Source organism: Ostrea edulis, chromosome 1, assembly GCF_947568905.1.
Source record: "Ostrea edulis chromosome 1, xbOstEdul1.1, whole genome shotgun sequence".
Taxonomy (NCBI): domain Eukaryota; kingdom Metazoa; phylum Mollusca; class Bivalvia; order Ostreida; family Ostreidae; genus Ostrea; species Ostrea edulis.
In genome coordinates, this window is record NC_079164.1 from 3224808 (window position 1) to 3252737 (window position 27930).

Sequence of the window (27930 nt, forward strand, 5' to 3'; positions counted from 1 at the left end):
TTTGATGATTAATATCAAGAGTTTTCCCAAATAAAAATCCCCACAAAAAATTGAAATACAATTTAGATTTGTTAAAACAAATGTTTCCATTACACCCCAACCCCTTTAATATACTGCATGGTATGGAGGAGAACATAGACGTCATGAATTGCACTCGGTGCATTGAGAAGAAAGATTCAGCCAGCAGAGATAAACTACTGATCTTTTTCTAACCTAAAATGTTTAAGCATTCCCAAATTACCTCTTTGAAAATTGAACATGACAATAAGAAGGTTTCTATAAGCTATTTCAGAGGCGGATCAGGAATTGAAGTTGGGGCGGGGGGTGCAACTGTATGAGGCAGGGGTCTGGGGGCCGCCTTGAAGGGGGAGGGGGATTCCCCAGAAACTCCTGGATTTTACAGATTTTATAGGGCTTAAAATATGTCTCCTATGTAGTCATTTTTATTATTTTCTGTCATTTTTAATAAGGTGAAATTAATAAAATAACGCAAATTTTAAGGGTTTTTGTAAAAAAAATAGCAGTTCTCCCACTAAAAGTAATTCAATAAATCAAAAGATTTTGTCAGACATTTATTTCTCTGAGAGTGGAGGAAATTATGGCTTCTTTTATCGTATATATTTCTCTAAACAAGAGACCACGATTTACTTTAAACTTGAAAATTTTAGGGGGGCTCGCGCCGGTTGCCCCCCCCCCCCCATCCCCACCCCTTACACCCGCCAATGCATTTATGTATGTGCTCTTGCAATTGACCTTTTTGCACTCACAATGATTGCATTATTAATATTTAGTTATTTTTCATACATTTTTTTACAATAACCAGACACGATTACCTATTATAAGAAATTGATATGATTATACAGCATAGTGGACCAAATATGTTTAAATAACAACTTTATATTTAATATCAATGGAAAGATTTCCACCCAATCGACCCATGGATTGATTGATTGTATCTTGTTTAACGTCTCTCTCGAGAATTTTCTACTCATATGGAGACGTTACCAAGACCGGTGAACGGCTTTAAATTTAGGCCTTTGTTCCATCAGTGTCTGTCAGCTAACATCCCAGACTGTACTCGTCAATGCTGGTACCGGACATCCATGACTGTACCTGCACACTAATGTCAAAGTCAGAATGTCAGAGCAAGATTTTCCGAAATGTTTAAACTTCTAGTAAATATGTTAATAATTACGGATGTTTTTTTAATGAAAAATACCCCATGTGTAAATATTAAGAAAAGAAGGCTGATTTCTAATAAATCTATTGTATGGAAAGTTGTGATCGCCAAAAGGTAATATTTACTGGTGGGTGAAAATATCGAGGAAAATGTATCATAGACTCTAGACAAAGAGAATAAATCTAATTTCTATGCTTAAATCCATTGTATAGATCGCCATATTCGCTAACAGAAACATTTACAACAGTAGTCAAAACTCCAAGTTTCTTTTATCAATACGAAGAAACAGGAAATTGAAATCAGAGTCTACATTATTCATCTCTACGCTACCTGTCCTGAAATCATAAGATATTTTTCATCCATGAGTGTACATTGTCAGTGTCCTTCAATTACAAAATCTACGACTTAATCTGTCCTGTATTCACAACGTATTCTACTTCCGTGACTGTACCTGTGCCTGATTAACAACATCCATGACTGTACCTGTGCCTGATTAACAACATACATGACTGTACCTGTCCTGTATACACACGTTATTGTACATCCGTGACTGTACCTGTGCCTGATTAACAACATCCACGACTGTACCTGTGCCTGATTGACAACATCCATGACTGTACCTGTCTAGTATACACAAGATATTCTACATCCAAGACAGTACCTGTGCCTGGTTAACAACATCCACGACTGTACCTGTCCTGTATATACAAAATATTCTACATCCATGACTGTACCTGTGCCTGATTAACAACATCCACGACTGTACCTGTCCTGTATATACAAGATATTCTACATCCATGACTGTACCTGTCCCTGATTAAGAACATCCACGACTGTACCTGTCCCTGTTTAACAACATCTATGACTGTACTTGTCCTGTATACACAAGATATTCTACATCCATGACTGTACCTGTGCCTGATTAACAACATTCATGACTGTACCTGTCCTGTATATGCAAGATAGTTTACATCCATGACTTTACCTGTGCCTGACTAACAACATCCACGACTGTACCAGTGCCTGATTAACAACATCCGCGACTGTACCTGTCCTGTATACACACGTTATTGTACATCCACGACTGTACCTGTGCCTGATTAACAACATCCATGACTGTACCTGTCCAGTATACACAAGATATTCTACATCCATAACAGTACCTGTGCCTGGTTAACAACATCCATGACTGTACCTGTGCCTGATTAACAACATCCACGACTGTACCTGCCCTGTATATACAAAATATTCTACATCCATGACTGTACCTGTGCCTGATTACCTACATCCACGACTGTACCTGTCTCTGATTAACAACATCTATGACTGTACTTGTCCTGTATACACAAGATATTCTACATCCATGACTGTACCTGTGCCTGATTAACAACATCCATGACTGTACCTGTCCATTATACGCAAGATAGTTTACATCCATGACTGTACCTATGCCTGATTAACAACACCCATGACTGTACCTGTCCTGTATTCAGTATATAGTGTACATCCATGACTGTACCTGTCCCTGATTAACAACATCCACGACTGTACCTGTCCTGTATATACAAGATATTCTACATCCACGACTGTACCTGTGCCTGATTACCTACATCCACGACTACCTGTCCTGTATATACAAAATATTCTACATCCATGACTGTACCTGTCCCTGATTAACAACATCCACGACTGTACCTGTCCTGTATACACACGTTATTCTACATCCACGACTGTACCTGTGCCTGATTAACAACATCCATGACTGTACCTGTCCTGTATATACAAGACATTTTACATCCATGACTGTACCTGTCCCTGATTAACAACATCCACGACTGTACCTGTGCCTGATTAACAACATCCATGACTGTACCTGTCCAGTATACACAAGATATTCTACATCCATGTTTGTACCTGTGCCTGATTAACAACATCCATGACTGTACCTGTCCTGTATACGCAAGATAGTTTACATCCATGACTGTACCTGTGCCTGATTAACAACACCCATGACTGTACCTGTCCCGTATACACAAGATATTCTACATCCATGACTGTACCTGTGCCTGGTTAACAACATCCACGACTGTACCTGTCCTGTATATACAAGATATTCTACATCCATGATTGTACCTGTCCCTGATTAACAACATCCACGACTGTACCTGTCCTGTATATACAAGATATTCTACATCCATGATTGTACCTGTCCCTGATTAACAACATCCACGACTGTACCTGTCCCTGATTAACAACATCTATGACTGTACCTGTCCTGTATACACAAGATATTCTACATCCATGACTGTACCTGTGCCTGATTAACAACATCCATGACTGTACCTGTCCTGTATATACAAGATATTCTACATCCACGACTGTACCTGTGCCTGATTAACAACACCCATGACTGTACCTGTCCAGTATATACAAGATATTCTACATCCATGACTGCACCTGTGCCTGACTAACAACATCCACGACTGTGCCTGATTAACAACATCCATGACTGTACCTGTCCAGTATACACAAGATATTCTACATCCATGACTGTACCTGTGCCTGATTAACAACATCCATGAATGTACCTGTCCTGTATACGCAAGATAGTTTACATCCATGACTGTACCTGTGCCTGATTAACAACACCCATGACTGTACCTGTCCAGTATACACAAGATATTCTACATCCATGAAAGTACCTGTGCCTGATTAACAACATCCACGACTGTACCTGTCCTGTATACACACGTTATTCTACATCCACGACTGTACCTGTGCCTGATTAACAACATCCATGACTGTACCTGTCCTGTATGTACAAGACATTCTACATCCATGACTGTACCTGTCCCTGATTAACAACATCCACGACTGTACCTGTGCCTGATTAACAACATCCATGACTGTACCTGTCCTGTATATACAAGACATTCTACATCCATGACTGTACCTGTCCCTGATTAACAACATCCATGACTGTACCTGTCCTGTATACACAAGATATTCTACATCCACGACTGTACCTGTCCCTGATTAACAACATCAACGACTGTACCTGTCCTTTATTCACAACGTATTCTACATCCATGTCTGTACAAAACTAGGTATATATCCATGTAGGATATAATATGATTTAGGTATTATAACAGTTAATCAGATGATTACAATGTAATGGTGGCAGTTTGAGTATTGCAGAAAAGTTGCAAATAATATACCGCCTGCCTGAACCTGAATGACTGTATGAATAGTACATGTAAATGTATAATGTAACAACTTTATCAGAGAGAAATTCACAGTAGCATTCCTATAATGAAAGAACCTCATTCAGAATAGCTGAATAGATATCAAAGTCAAGCAGGAAGCATACAATTTTAAATTTAATGAGATAAACTCTAAAACTTGCAAGCAATGAGGGCAATGTTATCAATTAACAACTATGTCGGGCTTTTTTTCTGTGGTCTAACTTCTCTGTTTTCTGAGCTGTAAATAAGATGAAAAATATTTAGTCTTCATGTAGCCACTATGAATACAATGTTGTTAACTTTCAAACAATACTTGTTCAATTCACTCAGATAAGATGAATCGTTGATACAAGTGTAAACAAGTGCGAGACAATTAATATTAGATATAGAGATGTAGCTATATTAGAGTTATAATCTGAAACAAATTGTAAAAAAAAAAAAAAATAATTGGCATAAGGTATAGTAATTGTAAACCTTTTACATATTTCGATTGCATTCTTTTATCGTTTTTGATGGAAGTGTCCTGCTAAATCAAGCTCTATAGATACTGTCTTGGAAAATCTGCCAGAGCCCAAGTGCATGGCAAATATGCACCCACCTAATCTACTAAACTCGGGGAAACTACAAATGCCTTTGTTAAAACCATTCTTTGTAAAGCTATGATCCTTATTTTGGAGAGATAAATGTCCCAGTTCGTTGAGATATTTACCATTAAAAGTAAAATTCCTAGACGAAATTTTAAATTCCTATGATAATTTTGAAATTCTTACGGGAAAAATATAAATTCCTGCAGGAAAATAGAATTTCTATTTTCAGACAGGAAAATTGAATTTCCCGTAGGAATGATTCTAAAATTCCAATCGGAGAAAAATATATTCCGTAGAAATCTCAAATTCCTGCAGGAATTTAAAAATTCCCATGAAGATGTAAAGGTAAATAATTCATCTAGGTGCAGGAATCCTGAAATTTACAATTTATGTCCCCCTTGTTCCAAATATATTTCATACCAAATTTGAAAAGAGTTGGAATGATAGTTATCAAGAAGTTAAAAATGTCTATTGTTCACACATTTAATAACTGACCATTTTGGCCCAACCCTGATACCAAATCCCTACCCCTGGGATCATCAAATTTACAATTTTGGTAAAGGACTACCTGTTCTTTTTTAATATCTACATTTGTATTTACTTTCAATTTAGTATCAAAAGCACTAAAGAAGATGTTATTTAAGTTTTTTACACATAAACACCATATTCCGAATTTGGCCCCGCCCTGGGGGGTCAGAACCCTTACCCCGGGGACCATGAAATTTACAATTTTGGTAGAGGCCTTCCTCCTCTACATCACTATGTATATAGTTTGTCTTTCACGTGTGTAGTTCTTGAGAAGAAGATTTTTGAAAATTGGTCAATTTTGGGCAGTTTTTGCCATGCCCCTAGGGCCCCAGGAATGCTTGAGTCCTGAAATTTACAATTTATGTCCCCTTTGTCCCAATGATGCTTCATACCAAATTTCAAAAGAATTGGAATGGTAGTTATTAAGAAGTTAAAAATGTTCAATTGTTACGGACGACGACGACGGACAACAACCAATTGCAAGAGTAAACTCAGGGGTGACCTAATAAATACGGAAGCAAGGTACAGAATTAATATTCATTTAACTTGTGTATGTCTTTTTATAGCTTACCCTAACAGAGAGAAAGAGAGGGGGGGGGGTTGAATAAATGAACCGACGGCCGCCGCTTGTTTTAACTGGCAGTCGCCACAATAAATTAACTGGCGGCCGCCAGATAATAAGTGGCGGCCGCCAGTTAAATTAAGTAGCGGCCGTCAGTTAATTTATATGGCGGCCGCCGGATAATAAATGGCGGCTATGGTTGGCCATCCTAACCACAATTATTTATTTACACTACCAGTAAAATTAATTTTCCTACCAGTAAAAATAATTTTACCACCAGTAAAAATAGAACACTGGTCAAAGCTACCCACAATTAATCATTTATACCAGTAGTAAAAATAATTTTACTGGTAGTAAATTTAATAAATATGTATTAAAAAATAGTGAAAGAATCAAAATCAAAAGTATGTAAGTGTATCTGGAGAGCTTTATATTTCAAACGTGTACTTGTACGGGTACTTGTATAATATTTACACGTACACGTACCCGGGTTTTTTTTCTGTTGAGATTTTCATGACGTGTAGAATAAACGTGTACGAGGACTTAGCGCAGTTAATCATTATATGGATAAACATGTTACATGATCAAAATACGTGTAAATGAAACTAGAAATTCTATATAATGTTTAAAAATCAAATTCCCATTCATCAATCGGCTAGTTTTTATCGTAAAAGCTACAAGTTACAAGTTTGTACTTGCGTGTAAATGCCTCTCCTCAAGTTATGAGGACGTGAACAAACCTTGTCATCACCAAAAGTGATGACGTAATACGCGAGTAATTTCGGTGATTCCCCTTATACATGTACCAGTATGCACGTACCCGTACACGTTTGAAATCTCAACCTCTCTATTATTTGTACTATTATATTCCCTTTACCTTGGTTACAATCGATTATCGTTACTTTTCTTTTCTTTACTAAACTGTTCGAAAAGAGTGGTAAATTCAAATGATATATACTATTTAGCATTTTAAATCAAGTTTAATTAATTTGAACGGAAAAGTAATCTTTTGGGTTGATCAAACAAAACAAAAACTCAATTTTAACTAAATTAATTATGTAAGCCAGAGCTTAGATATTTTATGATGTAAATGTAAGCTCAAATTTAGAAGAATAAGCAAAGTAATTACAATGGTTACCTACAACCCAAAATATAAATGAGATCTAAATACTTTCAGATCTTTAATCAGCTTCTCATATTAAAATTTCAAATTGCGATTCATAATTCATCTTAGATGCATCCTGTGCTTGTCTTCTACATATTATAAAGATACATTATTAAAGAGTGAGAATGGAAATGATACTAACCTCAAGAGATTGCCAACCAGCGAAGACTAGGCTTGGTGATGCAGCTGGGCTAAGAATCGCAGGCACACTTTGCGACATCAAAGACAATGTCAATCTTCGAACACGTTTACAAAACGTCCTTTGAATTGATGCATTTTTATTTCACCGCGAGAGGCTGATAGTGTAATATTCCGGAAATTTATCCATCGACCATCTAGGTTCTACATTGTAGTTTTCAATGTAAACATCCGTAATTTAATTAGTCACATGACCTAACACTATAAATACAGCGCGAAACAGTTGTCGTCAGTCAGTTATTGTCGAAGCGCAGAGCGAGAAGACGTGGTGGACAAGATTAAGAGTAAGCTACAAGCAATAACGTGATTTACTGAGAAAGCCAGTGTTTGATTCCGTACGTTGTAACGGTGTCAGAGTGGAGGCATTGAGGCTGTCCTTTTAATAGGCTGACCTTAGTAGTAAGAGGCCTGCCACTGTCGAGGTCGACCAGATAAAGGCTAGCCACATAATTCGTCTGTCCTGTGTACTGGACTTGACTGACGACCAGGCTGTTGTTCACAGTGTCTGCCTGAATAAGGCTCTACAGTGTGTGCAGCGGTTGAAGGGCTGTCACTTGTACTGTGTGTCCTGAATAAGGCTGCAGTACAAGCGTTAGTCCGAGGTCAGCCAGTCGTTCGCTGAGGGTGGTCATACCCATTGTTAAATTGTTTTGATATTATAAATCATTTGGTGAACCCCTGATCTTTGTATGTTGATTGACTTTCCTTGATTTCATAGTAATTATTAACCTGGGTAGGGTTAGGCCATATTTGTATATATCTGCAGGCCCAATTTCTAATAACATTCCCAATCTTATTTTATTAATGAAAGTTGCTATTCTAATTACACCTCGAACCCTTGAATTGACAAGGCACGGACTTTGATAGCCTTCTTGCGTATAAGGAAATACGTTACAAAAATTGGTGGCAGCGTCGGGATTCGAGGGTATAGTTAAGTTAGAATTATATTGTTGTATAAAATAGGATAAAGGGCTATTATGGAAAATTTAGATTCTGATCTAACTAAAGTATAGAGGGAATTAAGTAGTGTTGATCAGAGCATAAGGAACGCCAGAGATTCAGGTATTCCTGAAAGTAGGCGAGAGACCTTAAATGAAGAATGGGGTGCGAGACCTAAATCAGTTAGGACGACCCCCCAAAGAAATGAAATGCCTGTGTTAGGTAGCTTAGATCATGATGCGAGAGATTCAAATATATTCTCCTCAACAAGTACGCCTTTAGATAGTGCTAGGCAATATTTTCCTTTGCATTCAGAGGAAAATATAACAAGACGTCGTCCAAATGTTAGGGCAAGTTTTGACCAGAAAAAGAGTAGTAATGTCAAACCAGACAAGTTTGATGGTAGTACCTCGTGGTTAGACTTCAAGTCTCATTTTGATATATGTGCGGAATTAAATGGTTGGACAACCTCGGAAAAAGGCATGTATTTGGCAGTAGCACTGAGAGGTCGAGCACAAGGTGTCTTAGGAAGTTTACCAGAGGGAGAGAAATGCAATTATCGACTCCTGTGCAGGGCGTTAGAAGAACGATTTCTACCTTCCAACCAAACAGAGCTGTACAGAGCACAACTTCGAGAGAGAAGGCAGCGAGCTTCTGAGACGTTACCAGAACTTGGACAAGATGTACGCAGGTTGACCAACCTTGCTTACCCAACAGCTCCAACAGAGGTCAGAGAAATTCTTGCGAAAGAACAATTTATTGATGCTCTTAAAAATAGTGATATGAGATTAGGAGTGAAACAAGCAAGGCCGACAGACCTTAATGATGCGATTCGCCATGCAGTAGAGCTTGATGCATTTAATTTGGCTGAAAGACGTCGAACAGAAGACCAAGGACATCTGAGGGAAGCTATCACTCAAGAAGATGCCATTGCCAAACTGTTGAAGGCAGTTCATGACTTGCAAGAGGACATGAAGTCGATAAAGCGAGAAACAGGGAAATCAAAGAGTTCTAAACAACAGTCTACTGATATTGTTTGCAATTATTGCAAGAAGAAGGGCCATATACAGAGGAACTGCTTTGCCTATAAAAGGAAATCAGAAACAAGGAAGAACAAGAAAGACTCTTCTCCTAAACAAAAACAGGAGAAAGTCAATGAGAATGACACAAGCCGTACTGGGGTCAGTCGGAGAGCTGGTGAAGCAGGTATATTTGTTGATGCAGCCATCAACGGCAATAGAGTCAAATTGCTCATAGATACAGGAGCCACAGTCAGTATCATCTCACCTGACATATTACATTCTGTGATAAGTAATCCAAAGCCAATCCTTAGTAAGGTTAACCAGGAGGTGCTCACAGCAGATGGAAGTGCTATGAAAGTTGAGGGTGCCATCTCAATTTCTTTCTCACTGTCGAACTTGGAGTTCAGTCAGTTATTTACAGTGATTGATGTTGGTATTGATGGTATTTTAGGGCTTGACTTTTTGGCATCAAACAGTTGTTTGCTTGATTTACCCAATTCTGCTATTATCATACAAGGAAAACAGATAAAACTGTCCTTCGAAGGGAAAATAGGGTGTTGCAGATTGACTATTGCTGACAATGTCACTATACCTCCTTGTAGTGAAGTTATTACCATGTGTAATGTTGTAGCCCCAGTATATGAGAAAATACCAGAGCTGGGTATCATAGAATCATCAGATCGTTTCTTGGAGTCAGATCGTGGTCTAGTCGCTAGAGCTCTGATACAGGGTAACAAGGTCGCACAGGTCAGACTCGTCAATTTAGCAACAGAGGCAACGTGTCTTTATAAAGGTACATTTGTTGCTACCTTGTCTGCCGTTGATACCGTGTATGAAAAGAGCAGCTATGTAAGGAAGATTCATGGATTACCAGACTATCTGCAAGATTTATATCAACGCTCCACGAAAGGTCTGACTCCGGAAAATGCGGAAGTTGTCAAACAGCTGCTGGTGAAATATTCTAATCTATTTGCTGCCACAGATGCTGATCTTGGACGAACAAAAATTACAGAACATACAATTGATACTGGAAATGCCACTCCAATCAAACAAAACTCGAGACGACTTCCTATACATATGCATGAAGAGGTAGATGGTCATGTCAAAGACATGTTAGAAAGAGAAGTTATAGAAGAATGTACCAGTCCATGGTCGTCCCCTGTTGTACTAGTTAAGGAAAAGGATGACACAACAAGGTTTTGTGTCGATTACAGAAAGCTGAACAATGAAACTGTAAAAGACGCATATCCATTGCCAAGAATTGATGATTCATTGGATCAGCTATCAGGCGCAAAGTACTTTTCCACCTTGGATCTGAATTCAGGATATTGGCAGGTTGAGGTGGCAGAGAAAGATCGTCCAAAAACTGCATTTGTAACAAGGAAGGGACTATACAACTTTAAAGTAATGCCATTCGGACTTTGCAATGCCCCTGCAACATTTGAGAGGCTTATGGAACATGTGCTGAGAGGATTACAGTGGCAAATATGTCTTGTATACCTTGACGACATTATCATTGTGGGGAAATCTGTTGATGAGATGATATCAAATCTCACTCAGGTCTTTGACCGTTTAGTGACAACAGGATTGAAATTAAAAGCACGAAAATGCACTTTATTTTCCACTGAAGCAGAATACCTAGGACATGTGATCTCCGAGAAAGGGATAGCAACACATCCAGATAAAATTGCGACTGTTCAGAATTGGCAAGTACCTTCAAATGTATCAGAGTTGAGATCATTTTAGGGATTCTGCAGTTATTATAGACGATTTGTCAAAAGCTTTGCCAATATAGCCAAGCCACTGCATGAACTGACGAAGAAGGGTACTAATTTTAGATGGTCTGACGAATGCCAGGCATCATTTGACAGCCTTCGAAAAGAGTGATCAACAACTCCTGTTCTAGCTCATCCAGATTTCAATGAGAGGTTCATCTTGGATACCGATGCGAGTCAATATGCAATCGGCGCAGTATTGTCGCAGATAAAAGATGGTCTTGAACGACCAATTGCCTTTGCCAGCAGAAGCCTTTCCAAATCAGAAAGAAAGTATTGTGTTACCCGAAAGGAGCTTCTGGCTGTTGTACACGTTGTCAAGTATTTTAGACATTACTTTTATGGCAGACAATTCACGGTAAGGACAGACCATAGTGTCTTAAGATGGTTGCTGAATTTTGAAGATCCTGAAGGGCAGCTCGCCCGATGGATGGATGTTTTATCCACCTATAACTTTACAATAGAACATCGGCCAGGTAGACTACATGGGAATGCTGATGGTCTGAGTAGGATGCCATGTAAACAGTGCAAAGTCAACCATGATGATAACACTCGTCAAACTGTTAACAAGCTTGAACTTGAGGACAAGTTAAACATGGAGAAGCCTTTGAAGTGTCTTCAGAATGAAGATAAGGACATCAAAAAGGTAAAAGATTGGCTTGAACTAAGGAAACGACCGAAAAATGATGGAATCTCATCCGAATCCATTGTTGTTAAATCTCTTTGTTCTCAGTGGGAACGACTGGTCATTGAAAATGAAATACTATATAGAAGATGGACAGATCTTGTTACAAAACAGATCACATTACAAGCCATTGTACCAAATCGGGAGCGACGAAAAGTTTTGAAACATTACCATGATTCAAGGACAGCAGATCATCTTGGTATTCATAAGACACTCGCCAGGATCCGTCAATCTTATTATCGGCCAGGTCTCCAGAGAGATGTTCATTCTTATATTGCCGGCTGTGAAGTGTGCACCAAGAGAAAAGCACCATGACAATCCAACAAAGCGCCGATGCATTTATTCTTCACGGGGTATCCAATGGAAAGACTGGCAACTGATCTGTTAGGAGAACTACCTATGACATCCAATGGGAATAGATATATCCTTGTGGTGGCAGGCTACTTCACGAAGTGGACCGAAAGCTTTGCATTGCCAAACATGGAAGCAGAAACAGTTGCGACAAAGATTGTTGAAGAAGTTGTTTCAAGGTTTGGAGTACCAGCTGTGATACATTCTGACCAGGGTCCACAGTACGAAAGCAAACTTTTCAAAGAAATGTGCAGAGTGTTGGACATACAAAAAACCCACACCACTCCATACTACCCTCAGTCAGATGGAATGGTTGAGCGGTTTAACAGAACGTTAACAACAATGCTTAGTGGTTTTGTTAATGAACATCACACTGACTGGGATGTCCATCTTCCTTTCATAATGATGGCATATCGAAGTTCGGTGCACGAAACGACAGGAATGACACCGAATATGATGATATTTGGGCGAGAGGTATTGACACCATTGGATTTGATGTATGAGATGCCTTCGTCAATTAAAGAGGTGCCCAACAATAAATGGGCCTGGTATTTACAAGAACGCCTAGAAAATGCTCATGAATTTGTAAGAACAAGAATGAATCGGGCAATGGTCCGACAAAAACATTACCACGATCGGAAATTGAAATGGCATCATTTTGAAGTGGGTGAAGAGGTTTATGTTTACTTCCCAAAAAGAAAGCCAGGCACATCACCTAAGTTTACAAGTTACTGGCGGGGTCCCTTCAAACTTGCCAAAAGAATGTCTGACTTGACATATATTGTCAATTGTGGTCCGAGAGGGTCGGATCAGGCTATCCATGTTGATAGAATGCGCAAAAAGCACGCTCAAAATTTGTCAGGGGAAAACGATGAGCTGTTGACAACATTTGAAACTCCTGAGGACTCCGGTCCTACAATTGGTGATGCTGATTCATATATTAATGATGAACTGCCAGTAACTCATCGCCCTAGTAGAGATCGTAGACCTCCTAGTTGGTTGCATGATTATGAGACGGATTTGTGATTTACTTTGTGGTATACATTTAGAAATTGTAATAGGAAGCTTATCCTGATTTATTGTGGTGGGTTTTTTTTTTATAGCGATGGCCAAAACTAAGACAACAGCAAGGAAGGAATATCGGCGTTGTCCAATGTGTTCAGAACCTGCAAAAACAGAGGAACAATTCAAGAAGCACATTCTGGTGTGTGCCATGCGAATGTTTGAGTGCCCAATCTGTGGTTTTACCAGCACAAGGGAAATTAATCTTAAGAGACATGTGAAAAGATGTCATCCTGGTCTAAAGCCTGATGATGAACTCATTAAGCTGGGCACAAAAGAGAAAAGTGAGGGGAAAGCAGGTGGTTCACTGCATGAAGAAAAGAATGACGAGGAAAGCGGAAATGAAGATTGGATGGACCAGGACCCTGGTAATGTTATAGGTGAGGTGTCCTCTACAGATTTGTCAAGTAGTAGTTCAAGTGATGAGAATGAGGAACCTGATATTGATGAGAAAAAGGAGAGACAGAATCCAGAGAAGAAGGAGGACAACCTGTTAGAAGGAAGACTCTTCCGGAAAAAGACACAACCGTCTTTACCATTTACAAGAAAGAGATTAAGTGTAGAGGAGATCCCTGTTCCAGAGAAGATTGCTCTTGTGGACAGATCCACCCAAGTTGATATGGGACCAGCAATTCCATCTGTGGAATGCAGTAGAGTCAACACTGGCACACAAACCTCCCCAAAGAAAAGGGTAGTTGTGACAACAACGGTCAGAAAGTGTAGAGAAGGTGATGCCGATGTAAAGGTCATCAGGAAGGAGAAGATCATTTTTAAATGACTTGTTGATATTTTTTGTTGTTGTTGTTGTTGTATTGTATTGTTATAAACACTGGTAGTGTACAGTACATATTCGTTGACAGTTGTAAACATTTTTAGGATTTTATCATTTTTTGTGGATTTTAAGCATAAATCACATTATATATCATTCAACACTTATCATTGGTTAATTACTTTGTTTTCATGCGGGACGCATGACATCGGAGGCGTGGGTAATGTAATATTCCGGAAATTTATCCATCGACCATCTAGGTTCTACATTGTAGTTTTCAATGTAAACATCCATAATTTAATTAGTCACATGACCTAACACTATAAATACAGCGCGAAACAGTTGTCGTCAGTCAGTTATTGTCGAAGCGCAGAGCGAGAAGACGTGGTGGACAAGATTAAGAGTAAGCTACAAGCAATAACGTGATTTACTGAGAAAGCCAGTGTTTGATTCCGTACGTTGTAACGGTGTCAGAGTGGAGGCATTGAGGCTGTCCTTTTAATAGGCTGACCTTAGTAGTAAGAGGCCTGCCACTGTCGAGGTCGACCAGATAAAGGCTAGCCACATAATTCGTCTGTCCTGTGTACTGGACTTGACTGACGACCAGGCTGTTGTTCACAGTGTCTGCCTGAATAAGGCTCTACAGTGTTTGCAGCGGTTGAAGGGCTGTCACTTGTACTGTGTGTCCTGAATAAGGCTGCAGTACAAGCGTTAGTCCGAGGTCAGCCAGTCGTTCGCTGAGGGTGGTCATACCCATTGTTAAATTGTTTTGATATTATAAATCATTTGGTGAACCCCTGATCTTTGTATGTTGATTGACTTTCCTTGATTTCATAGTAATTATTAACCTGGGTAGGGTTAGGCCATATTTGTATATATCTGCAGGCCCAATTTCTAATAACATTCCCAATCTTATTTTATCAATGAAAGTTGCTATTCTAATTACACCTCGAACCCTTGAATTGACAAGGCACGGACTTTGATAGCCTTCTTGCGTATAAGGAAATACGTTACAATAGCTTTTAGGTTTAACCATAATATATTGTAAACTGACAAAAACACCACGACACCAGTAAATGAATTGAAACAAATAGGCCTAAACATTAAACGAACAATAGGCTAATATATTTCGGATTTTTTAATGTGCGTACGAATGAAGATGTAAATCTTACATCAATCTGCAATACATTTAAACAATATAAATCAACCAAATAATGGCAAATTCATAAACGGAGATTAGGTCGTGAATTGGAGATTTTTTTTTTCATTTCTCATGATTTTAGATGAAACATCTCGTCGATCAGCAAGATAATTTTTTTTTTCTTTGATCATACCGTTATCATGTCTTTTTAAAGGAAATTGAAAATCTAAATTCAGTACAATACGATTTAACATGTCTAAAAAAAATTTCGAAAATTAGTACTCTGATGAAAATATTTCTCAGGAAAATTTAGTAGTTTTTGTTATTTTTTTTAAAGTTCCGTGTATATATAACTCTATTTAGAGGAGTATTACCCATTATAGTCGTTTTCATTGTAAAATCGATAATATGTTGTAAATGAAATGAACCATGATTAATGTCGATGTGACAGACGAATTACAGGCTGAGTACACACTACTACTAATTTGATAGCCACCTTTGACCAGAGCGAAGAAAAAATAAGTCAGTAAGGTACAAAGGCATTGCCACTGGTAGGAACCGCGAGGGTCAGTAGCTTTTTTAAGAAAATTTTAATGAAAAATGTTGTTCGTCAGATATAACAATTATCCAAATACTCACTTTTTTTATTTGTCCAACTCTTTATATTTCATTCTTCATGTCACAACTTTTGATTACTTATCCGTTATTTTTTCTTGTCATACTTCAACAACCTACTTACCCCCCCCCCCCCCCCCCCCCCCACCAGAATATCCTTCCAAAATTCCTTCTAAAATTCTTGACAGGTACATAGTTACATCATAGTTTCAAATAATCTTGGATGTTTAGTAGCATACATGTACACTGTATGCACGAAGGGTGGGCAAAGTAATAAAAGTATAGAGTGTCTGGTGCAAAGGACAGCTACAGTTATAAACGTCATTCTCATACTGTACCCCCACCCCCTTTGAGGGGGGGGGGTGTCATATTTCTTTTCATCATTTATTTATCAACTCTTTTGATTGTCATTTAATCATTGAATTGTGAAGTGTAGATACATGTAGTATGATTTCACTAACCATTTCCAATAGGTCTTTGTTTTTTAACACAATAAAATGCACTATTCTATCCCAAAATGTTTTCAACTGTGTTTTGATACATTATTACACCTAATTCTTTAATATATCATGACCATCCGTAATTCTTTGATCCACGATTATAAATTATTTTTATCATCATGATATTTAATATGATATCCGGATCCCGTTCCTGGTTTACTTCGACTCACCTCTGTAATTCAAATTTAGTCCAGACAAATTGAATAAAAGAGTGCAGGTGATGGTCTGTTTGTTTAGTGTTGATACTGCATACATGATTCGTTTAGTCAGTTTTGATGACTCGCTCTCGTAGGCAAAACATTGTTAAAATACATTATTCATTAAACCAGCTCCATAGATGTTTATCTCCCTTTACTACCAAAGTCCTCCCGACGTCTGCGAGTAGTTCATATGCATGGGACGTGAACTTGTAAAACTGTTTTCAGTTCAATCTTTCTTTTGAAAACATGAGATAATTAAGTAAACAATCAAGTAGAATTGGTAATTTTTAATTTGTTTTGCTTTGCTTTCACCACCCATTCACACTCATACATGTAGACTAATACTTGTTCAAATTCATTGTTTGAAGAGTACTTTTTTGAATTTCATATACAGTTATACATGCAGAAATGTATAGCTGTAAAAACAAGCTTTTCGATATTAACAATTTATCTGCCCCCCCCCCCCCCCTCCTTTATGAAATTTCTATATCCGCGCCTGAGTCCCAAGTATCGGAATTGCATTGAAAAGTATATTATATTCATAGAACATAGTGAACAACCAAGAAATATGTCCAGAGAATCACATTTTTCCCTGGGAAAGGGTGGATGTTCCAATCCCGCTCTATACAATACAGTAAATGTATATACGGCAGCTTTACTACCTTGGTCAATGTTACTTTTTGGCGATAACGGCATTCCATACAGGCGATTTATGCATAGAAATCAAATCAAATCCAAAACTTATACACGGGGGTATGCATTCATACAATTTGTCATACATATTTACTACGTTGAACAATCCGGAAAATCTTGCTCTGACATTCCGACTTTGACATTAGTGTGCAGGTACAGTCATGGATGTCCGGTACCAGCATTGACGAGTACAGTCTGGGATGTTAGCTGACAGACCCCACTCCTTTGTTCGGCGCTTACGGCCATTGAGCAGTGAGGGTTCTTTAGCGTGCCACATCTACTGTGACACTGGGCATCCGTTTTGAAGGTCATCTCCGAGGACCAGTGACATTCACACCTGATGCTGAACGTTTGGCAATGGAACTGTCACTACCCGTTTCAACAACTCAGGTCTGTCGCGGCCGGGATTCGAACCCTGGCCTTCCGGATGCGGGGCGAACGCTCTAACCTCTAGACCACCACCGCGGCTCGACCCATTGATCTCAAGTCTCATATCAGCTATCTTGCTCTCACAAATATATATGTCTCTTCATAAGTTTATGAATCCTACTTGTAGTCTCACACTGAAACAAAAACTCGCTTGGATAACTTAGAATGCATGCATATTGCATTCACAGTATATATGCACTGTGTGTGTGTAAGGGGGGTGGGGTAGAAAATGAGAAATTCAAACGCATTGATTAAAGTTATAAAATTGGTATTTTATTTTCATTTAGAAATGTTTACTGATTTTGATATATCAAAAACTTAGAATAATCAACAATGACACTTCCTCTATATTTATACAATATTATTGTCTTTAAAAAAGACATGTAATACATGAGTACATGTGCTTGTTTTCCATTAAATTCACACTTTAGTATGTTGCACAATATAGCCATTGCTCTGGGCTCACAAATACATTATTGATTCTATCCAAGTCCCACATTTTGCAGAAGTTCTTGAATTTTCTATGTAACCTGTAAAGTTGTGGGGTCCAGGGGATATGCCATCATCAATGTAAATGAAGTACCTGTTAAAATATATTGTGTATATTCAAATATTGAAAAAAAGATGAATATCTAATATACTAAGAATTGTCTTTATAAATGTCTGGTGTTAAAATGAAAAATTCTATCTTACTAAGATAGAAAATATTGTACCTTTCTTGCTGATTTTCATGGCAAATTGCTGTTGAAGTTGTTGGCTGGAAGCCCATTTCAACTTGCTCTGGTCCTTAGGATGATGCTTAGAAAAAAAATCATCATAATTAATATTTGCAGTCAGTATTAATCATTAATTATACTGTGTCAGACAATGTCAATTTTAAAATTGTGTGTCTCAATGCATGTTCAGTGAACTTTAAAATGCTGATATATTGAAAATTACACACATAACATGTATTTTATTGTTAATTTTTAAAATCTTGTCTGAAATCAGTATTACATATGTAACACTACATGTATGTTAAATGTGTGCAGTGCAGCAATGTGAACTCTTGCAGTAGTAGTAAATCTGCATGATTGTTATTTATTTCATATTGTTATAGTTACCTTATATTTAAACTGTACATACCCTCCCACCCCTGGGTCCTTAAAGAGGTGAATAAACATCATAATTATCATATTACAATATGAGATGACAGATATGTTTTCATAAACTGCCAGTTCATTCTAATAATATCAAAACAAGTCAACTCTAGATTTATCAGACCTGTCTCCTTTACGGAGCGTGGGTCAAGAGAAGGACATACATATCTTATTTTCATACAATACATTTATTTGCCTATGAGGGGGGCTTGTGATTTTACAAATATTTTAAATAAAGTTTTGTAGACCTAAATGCTTGTATGAAACATGAAACCCCAGATTTGAAATATCTCTTAGGTCAATGAAATTTCAAGATACTATAAGTACTATCATTTATACCAAATATAATTTTAGTGCAACACCCCTCCCCCCCCCCCCCCCCTCAAACTTGTGAGATCCCTATTTTTTTTCAAATCTGGCATATACATGACATCCATTTACAATTACATGCACATGTAGGAGTTATATTTTGGGCACATATGGAATACATAAATGCACAAAAAATGAAACAGCTCCAAGTTGTGCGTTTATAGATGTTATTATAAAATCGCGTTGTGAAATAGCAGAGGAAAAGTGGGTTGAATACAATTTGCCATTTTTTTCACTTACCAAACGAAATTATGATTTCGTTGTCCACGTTGAATGCATCCATCGAATTCCTCTTCTCAGAAGAAACTTTGTTTAAACTCTCAATGATTACATAAACAGTATTGAAACTCGCAGCACTCGGACATCACGATCACGCTACATCAACAACTTTGTTTACGTAGCGCAGCTATGCATGGTGGTGAATTTCGTGAGGTAAAAAGTGCCATTCTGCACGGACGAAACATTTAGTCTACTATTATTACATTGACGCATTCCTAATCTAAACTATGGCCAAATTTCTCTATCTTTCGTCGAGACGACCCTCTCAATCATCGAACAACTTGTACTTTCGGAACCCCTTTTTGTTTTTTGACTACTCTATGGCGATGTACGGAATTCCGAAAAATAATTTCACGTGAAAATACACGATTTTTACTGATCACGTGGTTGCTAGCTTACTGTAAATTTTTTAAAATCGCCGTTTTCTGATCCTAAATTTGGAACTACTTCGTAATATGCGTATGAATGTAGGACATCCACGTGATGAAGATTTGAATGTAAACATGGAATCAAAAGTAAGAAAGGTTCTAAAAATACGATAAAAAAAAATGAAATAAGAGACAAACAGCTAAATGGTAAATATGTATTTATTAAAGTGCCAGTGGGCTATAAAAAGAGCCTGATGTCATCACCTGTTACCATAACTTTTACCGAGAATTATTGTTTATATCATGTCATTATATTGTCACGTGATTCCAAGCGTTGACAGAGGTGTATCAAACTTCCACCAGAGTTCGTTTGCTCACAAACCAAACTCTTCCACTTAGGCATTATGGGATAGCGATTTCTTAGGCCGCGTATACTGTGACGTCACTGTAGAATGACGAAAAAACATAACGTCAAACGTAAACAACTTTCAAAACAAGAACGTAAACATCAAGTTCATTACTTTACACAATAATTTGAACAGAGTCTCCCTACTTTTTAATGATCTTTTGATCATTTTATGTTTAAAATAAAATCCATACTTTTATATTAATGCTCTTAATATTAATATCTTCAAACTTTTAACTGCGGACTACTTCTTTAGTGTAATTTGTCTGCGTGATAATCGCGGACTCACAATATACAAATCTGTATATTGTGGTGCGTCACATAGGAGAGGTCTATTCGTAGGTGACGTAATGATACCTCGACAGGGAGTTTGAGAGGTGTATGTGAAGCTTGCGTAACGCGCCCTCTGGTGAGAGAATGCTTAACACCGATAAAGAATATGTTCCGAACACGTTAGTAGGGGTGTAAAAGTCACCGGTCACCCTCATTCTCTACGCAGAGTTCCGTGCGCTCCTCGCACTGTATGTGAAGCTTGCGTTACGCGCCCTCTGGTGAGAGAATACGGTCACCCCTACTAACGTTATTGTTATTTAAATTTACACCACATGGGTTTTTTGACCCATTAAAAGGTTAGAGGTGAGGTCAAATTTCGCAGTGAAGGAAACCGGAAATTAATCTGCCAAAGTTATAGTCATTTTCTATATACTGTAATAGACATGTATCATCAATACACCTATCAACACTTCGCCGCGAGTTACGTCCCTTTGCGGGGTCAGCCAAAGGTCAATCGGTGAAAAACCAAGTTTTCCTTCTTTACCTTACCAAATCTAAGATGTTATTACTTTGAATTTTAGCCAATTACCAAGTTTTCATACAAGTTAATGGGTTGCCCCAATATGGGGCATATTGTAGTTGACTGCTATTGATGGAAAAATAACAGATATCAAATCTACAGATAGGAAAATTACAAAGGCCAACGTAGGGAAATACAATTCAATTATTTTTATTATTTATTGATTCACCAAGCATGTTGGCATACAATCATGTTACACAATATGAGATATATAATGGCGATAAACTAATTACTAACAGTTCATTTACATATATGTAAATACAAGTATATATTTGATATGTACCTGTGATATTAGACTATGTATGCAATTTAGTATTGCATATTACATAAATTAAATGTAGTTATAGCACTCTACTTTTGGTGCGCAATTCAAAACATTCATGTAAAAATTCACAAAACCTTCTAGCATGAACTACATTGACAGGATTGCATAGTACTTTGCAATGGTTTTCCTTTGATATATCATCGTCTGAATTGTAGATGTTCAAAGGGTAATATTTCTTTTTTATATCTTTATACATGAAGCAGTCATATAAAAAATGTAACTCATCTTTAACAGTAGTTTTACAAAACTGACAAAAACGACATTCTTTTGGAATACATGGTTTTGAATATCTACCAGTTTCAATTTCTAAAGGATGGACAGATATTCTTAGTTTTGTTAATCTAGAGCATACTACTTTCGCAATTGGAAATTTCAACTAGTCTTGTAATTCATAGTTCTTTCTAATTTTACTGTAAAATAGCAATTTTCCACGTTTAGAGAATTCAGTATTTTGCAGTTGCATGTTAATATTATCAATATAGTAATTCTTCAAGTAATTGTAAAATGTGCTTTTATCAATATCCAATGATGGAAGATTTAGCTTATTTCTTAACTTTATTATTTGTCCTTGCCAATTTTCCTGTATGCCAGTATTATAAAGGTTATCATCTTCCAGTTTAGCAGCCATAAGTATTGGATTTCTAATACCATTTTCATCATCATAGCTTTTTAGTCTTTTGTAAAATTTGAACATAGAGAGGAGAGCTTTAAAGCAGATGGGGAATGTTCCTATTTCATATTTGATGGCTAAATTTGAAGCTTTTTTCTGTACACCCAAAATGTCTTTAAATATTAAGTGCTGTATTTTTTCCAATTGTTAATGTTAATGTTAAAGTCTGAAATCCAAATTTCAGAACCATATAAAATGATAGGTTCAATAAGAGCAGAATAAAGTTTTAAAAAAGTTTTTACAGATAATTTATCATAAAAGGGCAAGGAATGTTTAATTGCATAAAAAGCTTTCCGTGCACGGTCAGCTAGCTGTTCAGCTGCATATTTAAGTTTGCCATTACAACTGAAAATAATTCCCAAATATTTATATTCATGTGTAAGATGAATTATTGAGTGATTATAATAAAAATAGTGTTGGCCTGTGTCAATTTTCTTATTTGAGAAAATCATTGCATTAGTTTTATTAAGGTTAACAGTTAATTTTTCCTTTATGCAATATTCTGAAAGGCAGTCTATCGAAGTTTGAAGGCCTTCTTTTGTAGTTGAGAGGAGAATTAAGTCATCTGCAAAGAATAAATGACCAACTTCAACATTTTGAAGTCTAGGTGGGTTTGTGTTAAAATTCATAAGTTGTGAGTAGAAATCATCAATAAATATATTAAAGAGAGTAGGGGAAAGGTTATCGCCTTGCTTAACCCCACGCGTAGCCACAGATGGTTCACTGTATCTAGATTCATCTTTGCAGCAATATTTAGTGTTTGAATACATGTGTTTTATGAGATTGTAAAATTTCCCACCTGCACTTTTTTGTATAGTTTGGTTAACAAAGAAGTTCTATCAATTGTATCAAAAGCTTTGGTGAAATCAACAAAACATGCATATATGTTTTGTTTCTGGTGTTTTAAATATTTGTTAATAAGAGTTTTTAAGATAAATATGTTATCTGTAGTGCGATGATTCCTCCTGAATCCAAATTGGTGGTAACTAAGTAGTTTATTTGTTTCTAAGTATGAGTTTAGGCGGTACTGTAGAAGCCCATTAAAAAGTTTACCCATACAGCTAGTAACACTTAATCCTCTATAGTTGGTTGGGTTACATGGGTCCCCAGATTTATAAATGGAAGATATTTGTACTAGATTCCAGTCTTCGGGTATTTCCCCAGAAAGAAGAATTTTATTAAAAAGTTTTGTTATTACAGATAAAAGTATATTTGAACTACTTTTAATAAATTCATTGAGTATCAAGTCTTGTCCTGGTGATTTGCCACATTTTAGATTTTTAATACCAAGTTTAACTTCACTGTATGTAAAAGGATAATCAAGGGGATTAAGGTTTTGTATTTCAGAGTCAACTACATCTTCATATTAGGCATTATTTCCCTTAGAGCATAATAAGTTTTTATAGTGATCCACAAACATGTGAAGACTTGGGGAAGAAGAATTGGAGTTTAAGTGCATTTTATTTTTCTTTAAAATTTCCCAGAAAACTTTTGAGTTATTCTGATTCAAGTTATCAATTTTGTCAGAGATTGTTTTATAAAATTCATGTTTTGATTTCTTTCTCATAATGTTAATTTGTCGTTTGGCATTTTTGAAAGCATGTAGAAGATTACAGTCTTTTGGTTTGCTCTGCACTCTTCTTCCAAGTCTTTGGACCTCCCTCCTTAATTGAGTTATATCATTAGACATCCATGGTTTTGGTTTAGGTTTGTTTTTCTTATGCTTATTTATTGATGGTTTAAAAAGAAGAGTTTTAGATGCAGCTGTTACATATATATGAGTTAATTTATTGTTAATTTCATTAATACTGAAGTTTTCACTACTAAGGCTGTTTTCAAGTTCAACTAGGCGGTTAGTGCTCTCTACATCAACTAAAGCTGTTTGATAAGCAAGTTTACATTGATCAGACCAAATATATTGTCCTTTCAAAGGACTAGATCTGCATATAATCTTTGGTTCACATATGAGTGGATTATCAAAGAAAACAACATTTGAGCCTAGTACATATAATACTATGATATGACAATTCTGTAGGTGGTAAAACACTAAAATACATCACATTATGTAAAACATGACTGGTAGCCAACATATAGTCTATACAACTAGAACCATTAAAATTATAAAATGTACTAGTAACCAAGAGAATCACCCAGGAATCTTCCATTAAGAATTCTAAGGTTTAAGGTTTTACAAAGTGTAGTTAAGAGTTCACCATGTAGATTGGTATGATTATCAGTGTTATTGCGTGGTAAAGTAGAATCAGGTGAATAATCTGGAGGTAGGGGGCAATCAGAAAATGTTTCTGTTACAGAATCATATGGAATAAAATCAGGTAGATCCCCTGTGCGTGCATTGAAGTCGCCACTTATCAATACTTCTCCAAGAGACTGAAAGTAGGAAACTTCAGTAGTAATTTGAGAAAACACATTTTCAGACAAGTCTTTTGATTTGTATGGTTTCACATAGCAAAAGCATAAATATATATCCCGTGATCTACAGTCTGAAAATTTAACATTTTCTACTTTTATCCAAATGGAGTTATCAGATTCCTTTACTTTTGTAAAGTGTTTGTAAATATCTTTTTTTCACAAATATCATAAGCCCTCCAGATTTTCTGCCTCTTTTTTAATCTTTTTAGCATTGAGTATAAATGGAGTAGCAAATCTTGAAAGATTATGTGGTGAATCCTGCATGGTTTCAGAAAAACAAATAACATCATACTTGTGATACACAGAACTAAAAAATTCAACATTATCATCAAATTTTGATTTACGAAAACTATGTATATTCCAGTATGCAATGTTAAGCATGTTGTACTTGATTGCATAAATTCTCTTGACTGACTAGACTTGTCATCTATCTATGTTTACACGTATGGGTGTTAGGCACACAATATAATGTCTAACAATACCTAGGGCCTTTTATAATATTATTTGTAGAAAAATTTAACATTGATTATGTAAACCTTAGCACAAACATAGATACATATTTATAAGTTATGTGCACAATATATATAGATGTAGTAGTATTCTTAGAAGAAAACAGAAAAATTTCACACTTAATAGCTGTACATGTGATATAGATACAATATAAGTTTTACACATTGAATATATAAGGTAATATAATTTACATGTATCCAGGTAGAAGCATTCTTAAAAGAAGATACTACAATATATCAAGTGAGGGTATGACAATGAAGATCTTTTCTTCACATCATGTGATATGAGATAAACTGCGATCTGACTAGAATGTAGCCTGGTACCCGAGGCCTCCCGATGTTCAAAGAGCGAAGGCCAGGCATCGGATGTCGAATGGATTCTTCCACTGATCAAAATCCAATATGGCGGACTCAATGGTAAGTAATGGGAATGTACGTAAAAGAGCGCATCATGGCTTAATTAGCTGTGTCACTTTCGATTTTATGTCATTAATTGCCAGAGACAGACCTTAGGAAATGTATAATACTTGGTTTTCCATGTCACACGCTTGTTTGATATAGTCTTATCCCTTTGTTTTCAAGGAAGTAGGTGATTCATCAACTCGCATATTTTTCACGTGTGTTAAATTAAATCTAACCGTATCACTTCGTTTTTTCTACTATTGATGGATTGTATTGGGTTGCTGGCGAAGATACATACTGAGTTTTATAGATGACACGCGCCAGTTTTCTTATTTTAAACCGACAATTTCATATCGAATTTCCTCGACTCGTTTTTGGATAATTTTTTATTATATATAGATATAATGACGTGCTTTACTTTGATAAGACTATAGGCTATAGCTGAAGTTTAGATGATGACTTTCTTGTGCGATGATATGGTTGTTTTAAGCTTTTATTGAACTTATAGTGTACAATTTTACAGATTCTCAATATTATGTATATTAATCGTTTTAATTTCAGATGAATTTCCATACATATGGAAAGAAGAAACATATAATAGTAGATGAAAAAACACCCTCATATATAATGCTTCATGAATATGCAAAACCATGCCAACAGGTATAATAAGATATATATATTGCTTGTGTAGCAGATAAGGCTATTTATGCATTTTATAATTCAGTAACATGGTGTCTGACAATGTAATTATTTAATTCTAATGTTGACCTGCCAACTTTATGCTTGATCCAATAGGCTTGATTTAAAGTTTCTGTTGTTACTTTGGTTTACTTTGAATATTCTTCAGATTTCAGAAGGGGTCACTAACAATTTCATTGTCAACAGTTACTATTCCTCACTGATTCACTGTCCTGTTTGTCTAAAATTATATTTGTGGGTCGATCCACAATTTTTATATATTGCCGAAAGTTATACATTGAGGTATTCTATTTTTGTGTTAGCATTATATTTTGCATTTGTTTGTAACTCAAATTCTTTGTTTTCTTTATGAGAGAACTGAGTTCATACACTTCAATTTAAAAATCTTAGGCTGTAGTAGCCAGGAATTCTGTATCACAACAAAAACAAATTTTACATAATGTGAAGTACACAATATGGCACTATAGTAACATTTCATTGTTATGCTTTTGCACAAACTCATTGTACTGCTTGGATTTGATAATAAAATCACACCTGCTAAAGCTTCAAAGAAAAAATGTAGAGATCACAATCTGGAGAAACCCAAGACATTCATCCCCCAAAACAAAGTTTTGCATTTATGTTTCTCTCACTGTATTGCAAATTTCAAGATAGTTTTCAATACATTAAATTTGTGGTACTTGTGTACCAAATTAATGACTCTTAATATAGTTTTGTGGAAAAAGGAAAAGAAAGATAACCAGATTGATCTCTTTATTTTACCATGTAGTCTACAGACTCCAGATGGAAAAAGACAGAGAAAGAAATTCTAAAGGGGTATTCAAGGATCCATCCTCCTCCACACTAATTCATATTGGAAGGAATTAACATCCAACTTGAATGAAGAATTACAGACTTCCAGAACAGGTTAACAACTAAATCAATTTGTTACAGTCTGTTATTTCAAGTTTCCCACCTCTTACAGCAATAACAAAAACAATTATTTCTGGCATCTAAAGGTGTGAGAAGTTAATCATATTCTAAAATATGTTCTATTTGTTAGTGGAAGAAATTCAATCCCAAATTGATTATATTAGATACTGACAATTTCTGTATTGATAAAACACAATAGTGAAAAGTGCATGATTTTTTTTGGATAGGAATGAACTGACCTGCCTTGTTTTATTTCATGTGCATCATGCAGACCCTTAAAAAAAGAAGCCAGATCTTCAGAAGACTTCCTTGAAAATGAGAATTTTTTGAGTGGAAGTGAAGAATATGGGATGCATACAAGCAGACATCAGCATTCCCTCCCTCTTGTTTGTGTAAGTAAAACCTTCATGAATATAAAACTTTAGATGAAAAAGGAAATATATTGACATTCAAAATTCACAGTTGGTTGTTCATCTTCTGCAAAAATTACAGACTTGTTTCATTATTTATCTATGATACAATACATGTAACGACATAATTAATATTTATGATATATATATGTGCATTGTGTATTTACTACTATTCCTGATCCATATCAATGCAAATCTTTACTGATTATACTGATGTTTTGTGATATTGTTTTTAATTTTTAGATCAGAGGTGAGCTTTTTGAGAAAGACTTAATGGAGGAAGTTTGAGAGTGTCAGTTGTCAGATCAAGAACTTAGCTAACAGTAGGAGGAGTAGTAATTCATTCCATTGTATGCCCAGAGAAATATATGACATAAAAGACCTGAAAAAGGAGATTTGGCAATGTTTCATGTGGAAATTGAAGAATCTTTGAAATGGATACATGCAACACAGATATGTTTCAGTTACTTGGGGATAAAACTTATGAGGAATTTTGCTAACTTTCAGATGGGA

General features: G+C 36.3%; 1 protein-coding gene and 3 long non-coding RNA genes across 8 annotated transcripts in view; 2 read left to right on the forward strand and 2 right to left on the reverse strand.

Annotated features, from left to right (window-relative positions):
- LOC125664485 (uncharacterized) overlaps window positions 1-27930 on the forward strand; it is a 299224-nt gene that overhangs the window by 138506 nt on the left and 132788 nt on the right. The gene's annotated exons all lie outside the window — the stretch shown is intronic.
- Window positions 1-27930, reverse strand: part of LOC125645850 (uncharacterized) — a 35897-nt gene that overhangs the window by 3762 nt on the left and 4205 nt on the right. The gene's annotated exons all lie outside the window — the stretch shown is intronic.
- Window positions 17725-19629, reverse strand: LOC130050870 (uncharacterized). The gene is made up of 3 exons (XR_008799220.1): window positions 19395-19629; window positions 18360-18444; window positions 17725-18229 (listed from the first exon to the last, which is right to left on the reverse strand). It is a non-coding gene; the product is annotated as an uncharacterized LOC130050870 (long non-coding RNA).
- Window positions 25344-27735, forward strand: LOC125672266 (uncharacterized). Of its 3 annotated transcripts, none has more exons than XR_008799217.1 (4): window positions 25344-25411; window positions 26865-27001; window positions 27279-27399; window positions 27661-27735. It is a non-coding gene; the product is annotated as an uncharacterized LOC125672266 (long non-coding RNA). The 3 variants fall into 3 exon arrangements; XR_008799216.1 differs by lacking the exon at window positions 25344-25411 and adding an exon at window positions 25994-26056; XR_008799215.1 differs by lacking the exon at window positions 25344-25411 and having other exon boundaries at window positions 26679-27001.